A 17,595-nucleotide genomic window follows, 5' to 3' on the forward strand; every position below is an offset into this window, starting at 1 on the left:
GCTTTCCTTGGTTTGTGGCTGTAAGCCAATATCTGCCTCCATGTTCACACTGACTTCTCTTCTGTTTGTGTCAAATCTTCTTTTGTCTCTCTCTTATAAGGACACTTGTGACTGGATTTGGGGCCCACCCACATAATCTGGAAAAATCTCCCCATCTTAAAAATCTCTTACTAAATCACATCTGCAAAGACCTTTCTTCCATTTGTGGTAACAATGTGGTAACAATGACAATAATCAGATCCAGAGATTAGGATCTCATATCTTTGGGGACTATTATTCAACCTACTCCAGAGTTCCTTCCCTATTGTGGGGAGCAGTGTTCTAGGAAGCTTGAAGTCAAAGTAAGGGAAGTCAGCCCGTGCAGTGGCTCATGCCTATAATCCTAACACTTTGGGAGGCAGAGGTGGGTGGATCACCTGAGGTCAGGAGTTCAAGACCAGCTTGGCCAACATGGTGAAACCCCGTCTCTACTAAAAATACAAAAATTAGCCAGGCGTGATGGCAGGCACCTGTAATCCCAGGTGCTCAGGAGGCTGAGGCAGGAGGATCACTTGAACTGGGAAGCAGAGGCTGCAGTGAGCCGAGATCATGCCACTGGATTCCAGCCTGGGCATCAGAGCAGGGCTTCATCTCAGAAACGAACAAACGAACAAAAAACGAAGTAGGGGAAGTAGAGGTTCTCACCAACACAAGAATAAAGAGTTTAAGTTTCTGTTGCTTTTGTTGTTTATCAGAGTATCTAGCTGAAGCCTTGAAGGAGAAAGTACTGATTGAGAAAAAATTTAATTTTATCAGGGGCTCTAGAGAAAGGTGTGGTCACCAAAGCCCAGAGATCACAGATCCCAGACTCATCAAGACTGTGGGCTGAGAACCAACAGTACTTTCACCTACTTATTACTTTCCTAGGGTCTACCCTGACACCAGACCATCTTAGCCTCCCACCAGCACCCCCAGGACTCACACATACTCCAGAGACAGCCACAGCAACACCCCCACCCTCGCCCACCCCCAGTGCTCCTTACTGGATGGCCTTCTCCTTTCACAACTCTGTTTGCATTCCATTTCATTCTACTCTTTCCACCAGATGGTCGGCTTATTCTTATTACAGCTGAAAAGAATTCAGCCAGATTAAAATAAATCCTCTATAGTCATCACCTAAGTGTTAATTTAAGCTCAATGCTTGTCTCAATACCAGTTTTTCTATTTATGGTCTTAGTACAATGTCTCGGGGGTGACAAGGGTGAACGGGATGACAAACTGCATGTTTTCTTTATATCCTTTGAATGAAACTAAGGAGACTAAGCAATTTTTCGGGGGACTAATGATTTTAAGTTCTTTTTACTATAACTCGGGTGCTAGATAATATCCTCCACATGACAGCCTGAGAACAGCCACCAATCCTGGTTATAAGGGACTTATTGCTCTCTAGAAAATACAAAAGGCCTGTTCCAGGAGATGTTTCAGAGGAGAACTTATGTGTGGCTTTGGCTTCTTGCCTACGGTGAACTCCAGCATGGTGCACAATCCCTGGGTTCCATGTCAGATCACCTAGGTTCAAACCCCTGCTCCAACACTCATCATTCTTGTGAATTGCTTCACAGAGGTTGCTTTGAGGATTCAATGAGATAACACATGTTTTATGTGTCAATTTGGCAAGGCTACAGTCTCCAGTCATTCAACCAAACATTAATCACAGTGCTCCTGTGAGAGTATTTTGTAGATGTGCTTAAAGTACATAAACCTGACTATAAGTAAGTGAGGTTATCCTCAATAATCTGAGTGGGTCTGATTCAATCGGTGAAAGGCCTTAAAAACCAAATTGCAGTTTCCCAGAGGAAGCAGAAATTCTGTGTGTGGCTGGTAGCCTCAGCTCATGCCCCAGGGTTCCAGCCTGCCCTTCCTAACAGCCTGGCCTACAGAGCCCCCACAATCACATAAGCCAATTCCTCTCAATAAATGTCTTTATATATGTCCCGCTGGTCTTGTGTCTCTGGTTGAACCTTGACTAATGCAAGACATAAAATGTGCAGAACAGACACTGACACAGTGCTCAGAAGCCTTTTGCTCCTATTTTTGTAGGAGATGGCGGTGGTAGTGGTAATAGTGATGGTGGTGTTATGTAACATAAACTGGAGTTTTCCTATTCCTATTGGAAATTTTCCACTGTCCAGTATTCTGTCCCATTGACCCCATAAGTACATTCTTTCTTGTCAGATCATGTGACTCAATGTTTCATTCAAAAAAATGCAGCCACTAAAAATTCTCCAGTTAACAGACAGAACAACTCACATTCCAACCCATGTCATATGATTTCCACAGCCCAATAATTAAAACATGTCCCAGTAGAAATATGTGCTTTAGACAATCATTAGCTTGGAGAAATTTTTCATCCCTTGAGTACTAGAACAAATTCTACATTTACTTTTTTTTTTTTTTTTTTTTGAGGTGGAGTCTCACTCTGTAGCCAGGCTGGAATGCAGTGGCGCCATCTCAGCTCACTGCAACCTCCGTCTCCCAGGTTCAAGTGATTCTCCTGCCTCAACCTCCTGAGTAGCTGGGACTACAGGTGCACACCACCATGACCAGCTAATTTTTGTATTTTTAGTAGAGACAGGGTTTCACCATGTTGGCCAGGATGGTCTCGGTCTCTTGACCTCATGGTCCGCCTGCCTCAGCCTCCCAAAGTGCTGGGATTACAGGCGTGAGCCACTGCGCCTGGCCTCTACATTTACGTTTAAGTTTTTTTTTTTTTTTAAGCCTAAGAATTATATTATTTCCTTCCACTTGTTCTTGTATTTTCAACATTCTTTCAAATACATTAATTTTCACCTCTTCCTTTCTTCCTCTGCTATTTTCCCCTTAACATGGCAGAATTCTTTCAACTCCATGAAGCTATCTGCATACAGCAATTAACTCTCTGCTAATAGATTTATTCTACCTGTAACTGACACAAGTTTGTGGCAACAGCCACACAAACAACTCTTAGACCTGATGACATCACATTTTCCACTGACCTAAATGTCTCGTGCAAATTTGAAGTACAAGATTGTTTTCACTTTTTCTTTCTAATAAGTCTCCATTACTTCATGACTACTTTGTCTTCCAGAAGTATGCTTTACTGGTTCATTTGACAGACACTTATCAAGCACCTGCTATGAGCAAAAAGAATGTGTCACCTCTCCTATTCTCATGGTGTTTTCAACATATATGAGAGATAAACACAAATAACTCTATTAGAAGATGTTGAAAACTGTCATGAGGGTGGTTCAGACAGTGTAACAGTGATTCTGAGAAGTGAAATGTCACTTCTGGTTGATTGGGTGATTACATTGAGAATAGCCTAATGACAGCTTCTGAGATAATTCTTAGAATGTCTAGGATTTCAACAGGCTGACAAGGAAGTAAGAACCATTTCCGAGAATGAAAATAGCACATGAGCACTGAAAATGACTCATTTTATACATGAAGAAAGCAGACAAGAATTTGCCCAAGGGCGTGCAGCTAGTCAGTCACAATAAGAACCTCTAGCTGGTGGACCTCTAGCTGAGGCCAGAAACCCCAAGGAAGCTGATATAACACCTTTCATCTGTAGCTTCTCCACTCCTTCTAGTTATAGTATGGGACTGAGACCTGAACTTATGGGCCTTCCATGAAGAGGCCATCAAAAAGAATTTCTCATGCTTTATTCCCTTTTAACTCAACCACTCTCAGAAGTCTAAGACCCTATCATTCATCCACCCATCTCCCTCCAGTCTGGATCCCATACTCCTCTGTTCATTCCCCCCACCTTCTCTATCCTCTCCTTTACTGGGCCATTGGGGACTCCCAGTTGGTCTTCATCTTCTTTTCCTAATTGAAACCTTTTCCTTCCTATAACCACAAGCAAGGTTGCTTTTCTCTTTATAACCCATGAATCTAGAGCCTGGCTGATGTCTTCCTAGCTCCTAGTACCATTTTCAAAGCTTTCTTTTGCCTCTCCTTCTTTAAAATATCCAGCTCATATCATTAGACCATAATTCACTCACATCTCCCTCCTTGTAGATGGTATATATCAACCTCCTGACCACTCCTCCACTCACTGGTGACATTTTTTTCCAGTCCATTAGCTTCATGTCCTCACTGCCATCTATGCCCAGATACCTGCTCACATGCAAACTCCTTTAATTTTCTGACTTCCCCAGAAAACCTTCAAACCTGATTAAATTTAACTTTGGCCAAATTCTTGTAACTGAATTTTGCTAAAGAAAACCATTCAATGCCACTAAATCGTCCCACCATAAATTCATGACTCAGAGTCATGAATGGATACACGACACTTCCCCAGCGTGCTTGTTTTCCAGCTCTCATAGATAGCTATTTTATTCTTTCTCTTCCTCCGACATCCCTGTCTCATTCCAGCCCTTGACCTTACCTCCTATTTTCCTGAGAAATTAGAAGCAATTTAAATGGAGTTACCTTATCTTCTCATCACCAAATCTATATATCTCCTTTCTTCTGTGCCTCTGCTTTCTACCTTCTTTCCTGCAGTTACTAAGGTAGATGTGTCCTTTCTTCCAAAAAAGCCCACCTACTCCACTTGGATCTCTGAATCCATGTTCTCCCACCACTTTGCAATAATACCCTCTCTCTCCTATATCACCATATTTCTCCCATGCTGCTGAATCAGTTGCATCAGATCTAGTTTCTCTATTTATAAAAATCACCCTCCCTTGACCCAAGATACTCTCTAGTTATTACCCCATTTCTTTCCTTCTCTTCATAGCAAACACCTCAAAAGAATAACTCTATCTCCTGTCTCCACTTTCATACCTCCCAGTCTCATCTCAACCACTCCAATCAAGCTTCCATGTTCTTGTTGAGTTTGCCAATGACCTCCATGCTACCAAATGCAATGGACACATCCTGTGCCTTCATCATGCTGAACTTCTTAGCAACATTTAGTGTTACTGACCACTCCTTAACTTTCTGAAACACTTTTCTCTCCCCAGAAGAGTGTCGCTCCACTGTCCTAATTTTCCTCTTACCTCACTGGTCTTTCACTCATCAACTCCTCTCTTACTACCTACCTCTGAACTTTGGAACAGTCTTGGATTCTCTTCTTTTTCTCTACTTACATTTGTTTCCCAGGTGACCTCATCTGACTCTCTGGTTCCAGTCACTTCCACCAACAGAGTACAGATCCTTGGCTAGGCCTCATAGTGCTTAAAGGGACAAGCAAGGATGAGCCCAGACAGAAATTAGGCTGCACTCAACCAAGTGTACTCCCCACCAAAACTAAACGGGGTTCCCAAGGTCACATCCTGAGGCTCATTCACATACTCGCTTCTCCCTATGCAGTGGTTTTTTCCCAGGACAGGGCATCACACAGACTTATCCAGAGCCATCCTCTGTGTTGAACTTCCATGGTCCCCACTCTGAAGCTGGGAAATCCCTCCTTCTTCCTCTCCCAAGTCTGCTTCCTGTCACAGAATGAGTGAACTCCTTTCAGAGCGCAGTCCCCACAACCACCTCTTGTTTACACAGACCTCCTGATTCTGCATCCAAGATTTTTTTACACTGTCAGATCCTTACTTATACATTAAATTCCATTTTATGCTACCCTGTATATATGTTGTTTGCATGAAATTCTTATCCTCTACAACAAACCACCTTCCAAAAAATAATTGACCATTCATTCCTATGTGGCCCCATAAAATACTAGCAGGGAATGCAATGTGGCACAGAGAAATTTCTTTTTCCAAACAGGTAAAACAAAAAACTTGGTTTAACAATAATAAGTACTTTATACTTATGCATACAAACAACACCAAAAAACCATATTTTTTATTCTTGTTTTCCTTTGCCATAGTCCATTACTATGTCATATTTCAAAGCAAAAGCTAGCTTCCATAGGAAGGGAAAACAGATTAAGTAATACAATGAAGAAAGGAATAATGTGTGTAAGGTTTGAATGTGAAATCTTATGTAGCTTTTCCAAAAATACCAATTTGGCTGGCACTTTAGTATCTTTAATCCTAAGCATGAAATTTAAACTTCTATGGAGATAAAACTATATTACCTATAAACAAAACAAGCAAAACAGTGATCCCTTCCTGATTGAACTCAGGATGAATTTCTTTTGCAACACTTTTCACATTTGAGTAATGTATCTTTTTCTCTAGCCATTTTAAGATAGATTAGATTTGAAGCTCTCAAGGAGTCAAGTGACAACTAAACTAAAATAGGGTAGGAAGAAAGGTCTCATTTCACTTTCCTCAAAGCATATTCCACTGGCAATTAGTGCATTGGATAGTAATAATGTTTATGGCAAGCCTATACTACTTTTGTTTGGGTTATGAATTATTTATTTATTACCTTTAATGAAAACCAGACACTGCCTCATTACTGGCCCATCCAAGAAGTTTGTCTTGCAATGAATTCTGGCAATATCTTATTTTCCCCATTAGAGTGGTATGCATTTTAAAAATTAGAAGTGATACGATTAGGTGATCTGTTCAGGTCAATGTTTCTAGGACTATAAATTTATGGCTAGTAGGTGCCAATTCATGTTATTAGAAATTTGGAGACTATATAAGAAAGAAGCACTGAAGCAGTCAGATTCCTGAGTCTTACTGACCATCATTAAATTAGGAACATAGGAAGGGGCCACAAAACAGCTGTGTTCCAACCTTGAGTGCCTTAAGAGCTCAGGAGAGGTAGACATGTATTATTAAATACCGTATCCATTTCCTATTTGATCTTTGTGTTCAAGGAGTATTCTTCAGCTAATGGTTCAATCAGATAGTGCACTATGATAAGGGCAGGAATGAGCTTGGGTGGCATACACGTTTGGAGTCAGGTAGACCTATATTTTAATCTCAACTCCACCTTAGACCTTACGTGAGTTCGGACAAATGGAATAATCTCTTAGCTTCAATTTCTCTTTCTGAAAATCAAAAGGCTAATACATAACCTCATTAAACCTGTAGTTTGGATTTCATGATGTAAATGTATGTACAGTGCCTGGTTTCTCTCTTTTTTTTCTTTTTTAGCCTGGAGCTCCTTCCTGCCAGTCCTACAGGTTGGTCCCTGGGCACAGTAAGCAGAATTGAGGTCATACAGGTTCGGCCTTTGACCTCTGGCAGATTGGGCCCAAGGGAACAGCAGGTACAAAAGTCCAGATGCTCTCACTTCAGGTATGGCCAGTGCTCAGCCAGGCTGCAGCAGGTGGATGGGGCACCATGGTTCTCTTTTGGTGAAGGGTTCACCATGGTAGTGTTTCTTCTTAGGCAGCTGCTATGACCATTTGATGATTCTAGCCAGGAACTGCTGCACCCACCACCCCATCCAGGCCAATGGGCACAAAGCTGTGCAGAAGGGCTAGGGGTCTTCTCCATGTACTGCATAGGCCTTGGCTCACTCTCCTGGCTGGGCCACCATCTGGCTGCAGTTCCACCTGCTGCCAGGCTTCAGACACCAAGTGAACATTCTCCCCATGGGTATAGTGCCTGGCTTCTAATAAGAGTTAGTTCCCTTCCCTTGAACAATTTTACATCAGGAATCAGTGGTAGATACCATCATATCACAACTGCTCACTGATTCTCTTAGGTATTCAGTAGAGTATTGGCCTATTTGTTGCCTCTTTAGAGACAAAAAGATTTCTAGGGCTTTAGAACTCAATGATAAGCCAATCTCCATCTAATGACCCATTTCACGGATAGAACTCATGGCTCACAAATGGTTTTGTTAACTAAGATAATAAAAATATTAAAGACTTTCTATAACAAAGTAATGCCTGTGGGCCCAGCTACATTTTTTTAATTAGATGTAGATTTCTAACACTCATTGAGTTCACTAATGCATATGCTCCAGAACAAAGGCAGGGGATTTTTTTTTATTATTATTAATACAGAATAGACAAGACTAAGAGTATACACAACAACAATATTTCTGCGGGGCTGAAGTTTGTCAAATTTATTAAAAGGTTAAAAGTGCTCTATGCTTTAGACTCAACAAATAATATATTCCAATGAAATAATCATGGTTGTGCACAAAATTTTACCTATAAAAGTGTTCAAAATGCTACATTTGTAATAATAATAAAAAACTGAAAACTAGTGCTCCAAAATAGAGGATTGCTAATTAAATTATGTTATATCCATACAACAGAGCTGTTCACAGCCATCAAAATGATGTTGTAGAATACCGGCAGAGTGTTATAGAATATTGTTGTAGAATAGATATTGTAGAAATATGTTAATAGTTAGTTAAGTGAAAACAAGCTAAAAAACACTATGAATAGCATTCTTCCATAAAGAAAGAGAAGGAAGAGAAGGAAGGAAGGGAGGGAGGGAGGGAGAGGGAAGAGAGGGAAGAGGGGGAAGAAAAAAAACCAATATTAATAGTAGTTTACTCTGGACAGTAGAAATTTGGGTGTTTGTTTTTAATTTGCTTTTCTTTTTATAATTATCTGTTTCTTACAATGTATTGTAATTATGTATTCAATTATGCATAAGTATGGTAATTTTGAGATAGTTTTAAAGAAATAAATCGTCCAAATATCCCAATCAGTTAAAACATCATGGAAAAAAAGAATAACAGGCCGGGAGAGGTTGTTCACACCTGTAATCCCAACACTTTGGAAAGCCAAGGTGGGAGGATCACTTGAGCTCAGGAGTTCAAGACCAGCCTAGGCAACACAGTGAGACCTCATCTCTACAAAAAAATTTAAAAATTAGCCAGGCATGGTGGTGTGTGCCTGTAGTCCCAGCTATTCCTTAGGACGCTGAGGCAAGAGGATTGCTTGAGTCAGGAAGCTGGAGGCCACAGTGAGCCATGTTCACACCACTGCACTCCAGCCTGGGTAACAGAGTAAGACTCTGTCTCAAAAAAAAAAAAAAAGAATAACAGAAGGGGAGGAAAGATGAGAACCTGTAAAATATAGACTACTCCCTGACAAATGTCTAGAGAAAATTTTTAAACGTGTTTTGTGAAAAATTGGACATTAGTTAATAATAATTACATAATAATATAATTTTTTGCATGTGGGGTTTTCCAGTGAAAACCAGAAAATCTAGTATATGAATTCTAAAAGAGCTGTAACATTATTATAATATTAATAACAAATATTTTACTGTTCATAAAGTGATTTCAAACTAACTTCACTGACTTTATTAAGTGACTGCTATGTTGATCAAAAACGCTAGACACCACGTAAATGGATTTCTGCAAAGCATGTGGAGTTTCTCATAATATTCATTGCAGAAGATGGTGAAAGTAAACCTAAGTGGATTATAAATTTGCTGAACAATTGAAACACTCAGGAGATTCAAACAGAATTAACAACTGCTCACATAGAGTCTCCTACATGCCAGACACTGTTTCAGAAATATTAGAGGCTTCAGAAATATTAAATTACTTCATTCTCACAACAGTCATAGTAGATAGGAGATGAAAAAACCCTATTATAACTTCCTTTCTACAGAGGGCAGGTTAGGTAACTTGACCAAGGTCAGAGAGCTAGCGAAGGGCACAGCCGGGATTAAAGCCCAGGCAGCCTGTTTTCAGAAAGGGTGCCCCTAACCACCACACTATCATGAACAACATCTTCACAGTATATGGGCCATGATTATGCACTTAATAAATTTTACAAAGCAAATTTTAAATCTTAAATTTACAGAAAATATAACTTGTTATATAAATATAGAATGAGAGAGACAGATTTATATAAAAAAGTTTGGATTTATTTCAGGTCCGAAATAATAATAATGTAGTAGCTAAGAAAACTAATTAATAAATTCCCAGACTTCATTAATAGGGAAGAAGTAAGGGAGAGGAATGGAAGAAAAAATAACTAGGTTTATTGATTGCCTACTGTGTATCAGATCATTCATATAATATTTATTTTTTGTTAAAATTCTTGGAAGTAGGTAATTGTGGTAGATTAAATGCATTATTGGCTTCAATGGCCTCCCTCGGTTCACATCCATTACAACGTGATTTTTTAACTACTCCACCCCCATCAAGAGATGAAATCTTCACCTTTTCAATCTAGGCTAGATTTGCTTTGGCCAAAACAAATGCAACCAAAGTGATGTTGTGCCACTTCTGAGCCTGAGTCTCACAAAGCCGCCTATGCTTCCACCCTCCCTTTCTTGGAACCCTGCTAATCTCCATAGAAACAAGCCCAGAGTAGCCTGTGAGGAGATGAGAAACCACTTAAGTCATGACAGCTGAAGTCATCCTAGACCAGACCAGCCCCCACCAACCTACTGACTTTAGATACATAAATCCAGGTTGGGCACAGTGGCTCACACCTGTAATCTCAGCACTTTGGGAGTCTGAGGGGGACAGATCACCTAAGCCCAGGAATTTGAGACCAGCCTGGCCAACATGGTGAAACCCCGTCTCTAGAAAAAATTACAAAAACTTACAAAAACTTAATTGGGTGTGGTGGTGCATGCTACCCTTCCAGGAGGATCTCCTGAACCCAGGAGGTTGAGGCTGCAGTGAGCCATGATCACACCACTGCACTCCAGCCTGGGCAACAGAATGAGATGCTATCTCAAAAAAAACAAAAAAAAAAAAAAGAGTCCAGTCAAGATCAACCAACTCTCCCATAGTCTCTTGGGAAATAATATACAGATGTCTTTTTAAATCATTACATTTTAGGGTGCTTTGTTACACAGCAATCGCCATATGATTCAGTATAATTTTTTCTCTTATAAATGTAGAAATTGAGGCTCAGAGAAGTATTTTACCCAAAATCACCCAGTTTGTAAGTGGCAGAAGTCAGCCCCAGTCTGTTTTACTTCAAAGCACATAACATTCAGATGTTAGAATAATCATCTCATGAGTTCTATACTAGACTGTCCATATATGAAGTGCTATATTTAATTCTATACAACCTAACATGAATCCAGAAGAAAATACAAAGAATTTTATGATGTCTATAAACTAAAACAAAAAAAAACAAAAAACAAGAGAAAGGTTTGCTGGCTGAGTACAGAAGCTCATGCCTGTAATCCCAGCACTTTGGGAGGCCAAGATGGGAGGACTGCTTGGGGCCAGGAGTTTGAGACACACCTAGGCCAAGTAGCGAGACTCCATCTCTACAATAAATAAAAAAATTAGCCAAGCATGGTGGTGCACACCTGTAGTCCCAGCTACTCTGGAAGCTGAGGTAGGAGGATTGCCTGAACCCAGGAAGTGGAGGCTGCTGTGAGCTATGATTATGCCACTGTACTTCAGCCTGGGTGATACAGCGAGACCCTGTCTCAAAAATAATAATAATAAAAAATTTAAAAAAAGAAATAAAAAGAAAGGTCTGCTTAAGTTGGAGAAGACAAAGCTCATGGAGGACATAAACAGAGGGGCAGATTTTTTCTGTTGCTCCTGTCTCATCTACTCTGATTCCTTCAAGCAACAGCTCCCTACCACTCATGAAGAGACACATCTAACCCCTCGTGCCGATTACTGGGTTTAGATGTTAATCTCAGTCTTCCTGGTATTCATCACATAAGGGTCTACTCAACCCTTATAGACTCACTTTGAGCTTCTAGACAGCCTCTCTCAAGTCCATCTCTGCATCTAACTACAACTGTATTCAGTGTGACGTTTTCTCAAATTCCTTTCCAGGTAACACTGTTCCAAGCTAGACTTGGCCTCCAAAATTGGCCTCTTCCACCACAAAAAAAGCCTCCATATCACAAACACACTCACATTTTCTTTCCTGGTCTTGCTCCAGAGATCAATGGCTAAAACTAACAGGATTTCATCAGATTTTAGCTTAATAAAAGGGAGATGTACCTACCAAAGACATTTGTCAAGTAAAAGCACTAGCCCTTCATGACAATAAAGACCCAAACACAGGAAGCATAGTATGTTGCATAAGGGAATTCTCCTCATGTGATAACTTGGATAACATAAGGTACTGAAACAAATAAAACCCCCCAAATTTTAGTAGCTTAAAACAATACGATATTGTCTCACTCCTATGTCAATCCAATGAGAGTATTCCTAGTTGCCTGACAGCTTTCCTGAATGTGGTGACCCAAGGACCCAGTTCCTTCTGTCTTGTGGCTCCACCATCCTTTGAAAATATGGAGCATTTTATTTTTTATTTAGTCCACCTAGGAGGCAAGAGAAGACAAACTAGAAAAGGTACCCATTTTTTTAACCACTTCAGCCAACAAGTTATGCAAGTCAGATTCCATTAGTGAGACCTAGTCATACGTCCCTATTTTGATGTAAGGTGAATTGGGAAATGTAGTCCTTGGCTGGAAAGCCACAGCCCAGTAACTATTCCTCACTACAGAAGGGGAGTATAAATATTTGGTGGGTAGACAACCATCTCTACTGCCATTGGTAATAAAATAAATGGGCTCTAAATTCTGTTTTAACTCCAATGTTCACGTTTCAACTTTCACCAAGCTTCGGTATAAAAAAAAAATCCACTTAAAAGTATCAATTTAACTGCAAACTCTTCACATTTCTAGTTGAAGATATTAATCAGAAGCTCTTATACAAGACCCTAAGGACTTTGAGGGCAAGAATTGACTCCTTCAAGATTTGTATGCCCAGAGCTTCCCACATACAGTAGCTGCCCATGGAACATTTGCTGAGTAAATAAACTGGGCATTAGGTTATTCTATCCCAGGTTTTTTTTTTTTAAGTTGGTCTGCTTTTTATTTTTATATTTATTTACTTATTTTTTAACTTTTCTTTAAAGGCAAGATCATTGAGACTTTTTAAATTTTTTTTTTATTATTATCATTGAGACGGAGTCTCGCTCTGTGGCCCAGGCTGGAGTGCGGTAGTGCAATCTTGGCTCACTGCAACCTCTGCCTCCCAGGTTCAACAAATTCCCCTGCCTCAGCCTCCAGAGTAGCTGGGATTACAGGCGCATGCCACCACGCCCAGTTAATTTTTATATTTTTAGTAGAGATGCAGTTTCACCATGTTGACCAGGCTGGTCTCAAACTCCTGGCCTCAGGTGATCCACCCGCCGCGGCCTCCCGAAGTGCTGGGATTACAAGCGTGAGCCCCCGTGCCCTATTTGTTAACTTCTAAGTTCAGGGGTACATGTGCAAATTTGTTATACAGGTACATGTGCAGGTTTGTTATACAGGTAAACTTGTATCATTACAGTTTGTTGTACAGATCATTTCATCACTCCAGGTATCAAGCCTAGTGCCCATTAGTTATTTTTCCTTATCGTCTCCCTCCTCCCACCTTCCACCCTTCGATAGGCCCCAGTGTGTTTTGTTCCCCTTTATGTGTCCATGTGTTCTCACCATTTAGCTCCCACTTATAAATGAGAATATGCAGTATTTGGTTTTCTGTTCCTGCATTAGTTTGCTGAGAATAATGGCCTTCAGCTCCATCCATGTTCCTGCAAAAGATATGATCTCATTCCTTTTTATGGCTGCATAGTATTCCATGGTGTATATGTAGCACATTTTCTTTATCCTGTCCCCAACATTGATGGGCATTTAGGTTGATTCCATGTCTTTGCCATTGTGAATAGTGCTGCAATGAACATACATGTGCATGTGTGTTCATAATAGAACAATTTATATTCCATTGGGTATATACCCAGTAATGGAATTGCTGGGGTGAATGGTATTTCTGGTTTTAGCTCTTTCAGGAATCGCCACGCTCTCTTCTACAATAGTTGAATTGATTTATACTCCCAACAACAGTGTATAAGTGTTCCTTTTTTTCCACAACCTCACCAGCATCTGTTATGTTTTGACATTTTAATAACAGCCATTCTGACTAATGTGAGATGGTATCTCATTGTGGTTTTGATTTGCATTTCTCCAATGATCAGTGATGTTGAACTTTTTCCCATATGAGTGTTGGCCGAATGTATGTCTTCTTTTGTAAAACGTCTGTTCATGTCCTTTGCATACTTCTTAATGGTTTGTTTTTCTCTTGTAAATTTGTTTAAGTTCCTTATAGATACTGGATGTTAGACCTTTGTTAGATGCATAGTTTGCAAAACTTTTCTCCCATTCTGTAGGATGTTTGTTCACTCTATCCAGGGTTCTTTATACAAAATGAACTTGAACCCATACTTGAATTCAATGCTGGGGATGTTGTTTCTCAAGATAAATTTCTTCTATGCCTGTCTGCTCCTGCAATGCTAAGCTACTCATGGTTCTGTGAGAATGCAATATTTTGGTCTTCATTGATTTCCAGGTACAGTCTCCTTTGCCTGGGTTGCCCTATCCCACATTCACCTGGAAAAAGGCTTTCTCCTCCCTGAAGAGTTGGCTCAAGAACCACCACCTCCCCTCCACACCATTTACCCAGTTCTCCCAGCAGACTTAAGCACCCCTTCCCCTGTGCTTCCACTATGACCATTATTATTCTTATCTTAATTTATAGGAATTACACATTTATTTTCTGCCTGTCCATTAGATAAGGGTAGGAACCATGGCTTTTCGTATTTATATTGGCAAAATCTTAGCCACCGTGTGACATATCAAAAAGGCTCAATTAATGTTTGTTAAACAAATTATCATTGTTTTAATCTATTCTATACCTACATAAAAACCATACAAATGTCTTGAAGAATGATATGCCTCCCTCTTTCATACTCTTTGCCCCACACATGTAGTGGTCTGATGTATTTTAACAAATCAGAGATGTTGAAAGCAGAAAATCTTCAGTACCTTATTTAGGGTGATAAGCTTCTAATACCATTCATACTATAATACCCATGACTTTAAGCACAATTATACATTATCTGTTGCATCATGTTATAGTTTCATACTTCATTGGAAACTTAACTGAATATTAACCAGTATTTTGTCTATGTGATAATCATTTTGGACATATTTTTAGTACTTTGTATTTGCACTACACAATTTATAAAGTTCAAAGACCCACTGCCTTTGAACTAAAATATTTAACTTTTCAGATATTATCAAAGCAGACGAGAAAAAAAGAAATTAAAATTAACAGAACGCCTATGGGGGTACTTGGTTGGTGGTAGCACTTTACATACTTAACTCACGAAAATTTTACATCAACCTAATGAGAGATAAACATTATTAACATCATTTAGATAAACTGAAGTCTTAGAAAGAATAAAACATTGTTAGAGCCAGGATTCAAATTCAGATACATCAAGCTATGTACTAGGCTGAAGAGTGGTACCACAAGATGTCCCACAAGATTCTCCCAGTAGACTTAAGTACCCCTTCCCCTGTGCTTCCACTATGACCATTATTATTCTTATCTTAATTTATAGGAATTACACATTTATTTTCTGCCTGTCCATTAGATAAGGGTAGGAACCATGGCTTTTCATATTTATATTGGCAAAATCTTAGCCACCGTGTGACAATCCCAGTCCCTGAAGCTTGTAAATGTTACCTTATATGGCAAAAGTGATTTTGCAGATATGATTAAGGATCCTGAGATGGAAAGATTATACTGGATTGCCTCAGAGGACCCTAAGTACAATCACGGGGACCTAAGAGAGAGGCAGAGGGAATTTGATTACAGCAGAGGAGAAAGCAGTGTGAGCATGAAAGCAGAGATTGGAGTAATGCAGCCAGCAGCCAAGGACTGCTGGTGGCCTCCAGAAGTGGCCAAGGTAAGGAATAGATTCTCCCAGGTAGCTTCCAGAAAGATCCACCCTTGCTGACACCTTCCTTGATTTTAGCCTTTTATGTTTCATTTGGCCTTCTGAACAGTAAGAAAATAAATTTGTGTTGTTTTAATTGTGGGATTTGTTGCACCAGCAACAGGAAACTAACATACAGTCTCCAAACTTAGGGAGGTCTTTGATTAAATCAGTTTAGTGCAACAAACAAGGCAGAGTAATTAAACACCTCCGCTAACAGGAAAAGAAAACAGCTGGAGCCACGTCAGACCACATAAGGAAGTTCCAAATGTGAACATCCTCCAAGAACACTTGAGCCGTCATCATGACTATTCCAAAGTAATATCTGGAAAGCTTTAGCCAAGTGCTCTAGCAGATCTTCCCAGCTAGGAGGAAGGAACAGCGTGAGGGCCAGTCCATCAGGTAGCCAAGTCATAAACCTTGCAGAATTAAACTATAACTGAACTGAGCCCACAAGCCAGAGGTGGCCAACACAAACCTCAGTGGAACTAGTTGTACTTCCAGTAGCAAAACACTTTTAAACAAGGGCCATATTCCATTTGCAACTTTTGGGATAAAGCTTTGCCTATGTCCTACAGTAGCCCGAGACTGGAATTTACCAGGGAATGAATAACTCAGAAAAAAAGTTTGCAAACGCTGTGCCTAGCCCAGATGGAAAAACAAGCTACTGGCTTTAATGCAGTACAAACTCCAGACCTTGTGCCAGCAATAGCCTCCTCCAGGATTGCATTTGGCATAAGAATGGGAATTATAGTGGTGTGAATTACACATATTTTCCAATGCAAAATAAGGACTACCACAAATTGAAAGAAAGTTTGTGTATGTCTTCTGTTGTCCATTAAGACAATTCTCACGGGCTCTCATGTCTGCTGTCCAGGGCTACCCTCTCGGGGAAAGTGACTCAAGCAGGAAACAAGCGCCAAGGCCAAGAAAAAACAGAATCTTCTGAATGAAATTAGCTTTTGTTTGCCTGCCACCTTTTGACCTTGATGGATATTTCTACATAAAAAAATGTTAAGTCTTAGCCTTCTGAAATATTTGGAAAGGTAAAGCTCAGAGGTATAAGCAATAAGGTTGTCTCCGTAGTTAGTAAGTTTCCCTGGTAGAGGTGGACTCTGATCTGATTAAAGGAAAAACGAAAACATAACAAGGAAGTTGATGGAAATCTACAGGGATTTTTAACAGTAAAGCGCTAAAGTAATGAAATATCTCACTGAAATCCTTAATGATATAGCTAATCTCAAAATTTAAAAATTCACTTATTTCTTCACCAGTCTCTCTGAATTACTAACACTGTGGGTGTAACTAACAATTGTCAGAAGTCCCATGAAAAGTACCTTAAATACCTCAAAACAATCTTGACTATGACTTTTATATCAGATCAACTATAGCTTAGAAACTATCTCCTTCACACTAATTAAATCAAGTCAATAGGTAGTAATCGAGCATCAGTTATTCACAAAATGGTGTGGGAACTACAACAATCAAAGTCAGTGCCCTCATGGGGCTTATCATTCACTAAAGAGAAAAGCAATACACATGCAAAACATTAAATAACAAAGTTTCAAATATGGGTTAAAAAATAGAAACTCATCCTAAAGCAGTATGTGGTCAGTCAACATATGATTCCATAGGAAAGGGCCGGTGTGGGAGTTTAAGAGAGAAGGAGGTTAGAGCCGCAAGGCTAGATGGAACCTAGAGAATTCAGTTGTTTCTATTTTATCTCAATCTGGCTAAAGGCAGTAGGTAACTGGTGTGATGGGAAGTGTCAGACATCAGTTCCACAACTTGCCAGGCTTCAGACCTTGACAGTTACTTCAACACTCTGAGCCTGATTAACTTACTCTACAAAATATAGATTAAGCCTACCTCCAAGGTTGCACTGAGGTTAAACTGAGAAATGTATATAAAGGTCTCAGCAGATTGTAGATGCTCAATAAATATTAGTTGTTTTTCTTTCTGTGGTTATTAAGTCT

General features: G+C 39.8%; 1 non-coding gene across 1 annotated transcript; it reads right to left on the minus strand.

Annotated features, from left to right (window-relative positions):
• Positions 1-9,024: 9,024 nt before the first annotated feature.
• Positions 9,025-9,086, minus strand: LOC129023542 (U7 small nuclear RNA). Its single transcript, XR_008496838.1, has one exon. It is a non-coding gene; the product is annotated as a U7 small nuclear RNA (small nuclear RNA).
• Positions 9,087-17,595: the final 8,509 nt, after the last annotated feature.

This window comes from Pongo pygmaeus, chromosome 1, assembly GCF_028885625.2.
Source record: "Pongo pygmaeus isolate AG05252 chromosome 1, NHGRI_mPonPyg2-v2.0_pri, whole genome shotgun sequence".
Lineage (NCBI taxonomy): Eukaryota > Metazoa > Chordata > Mammalia > Primates > Hominidae > Pongo > Pongo pygmaeus.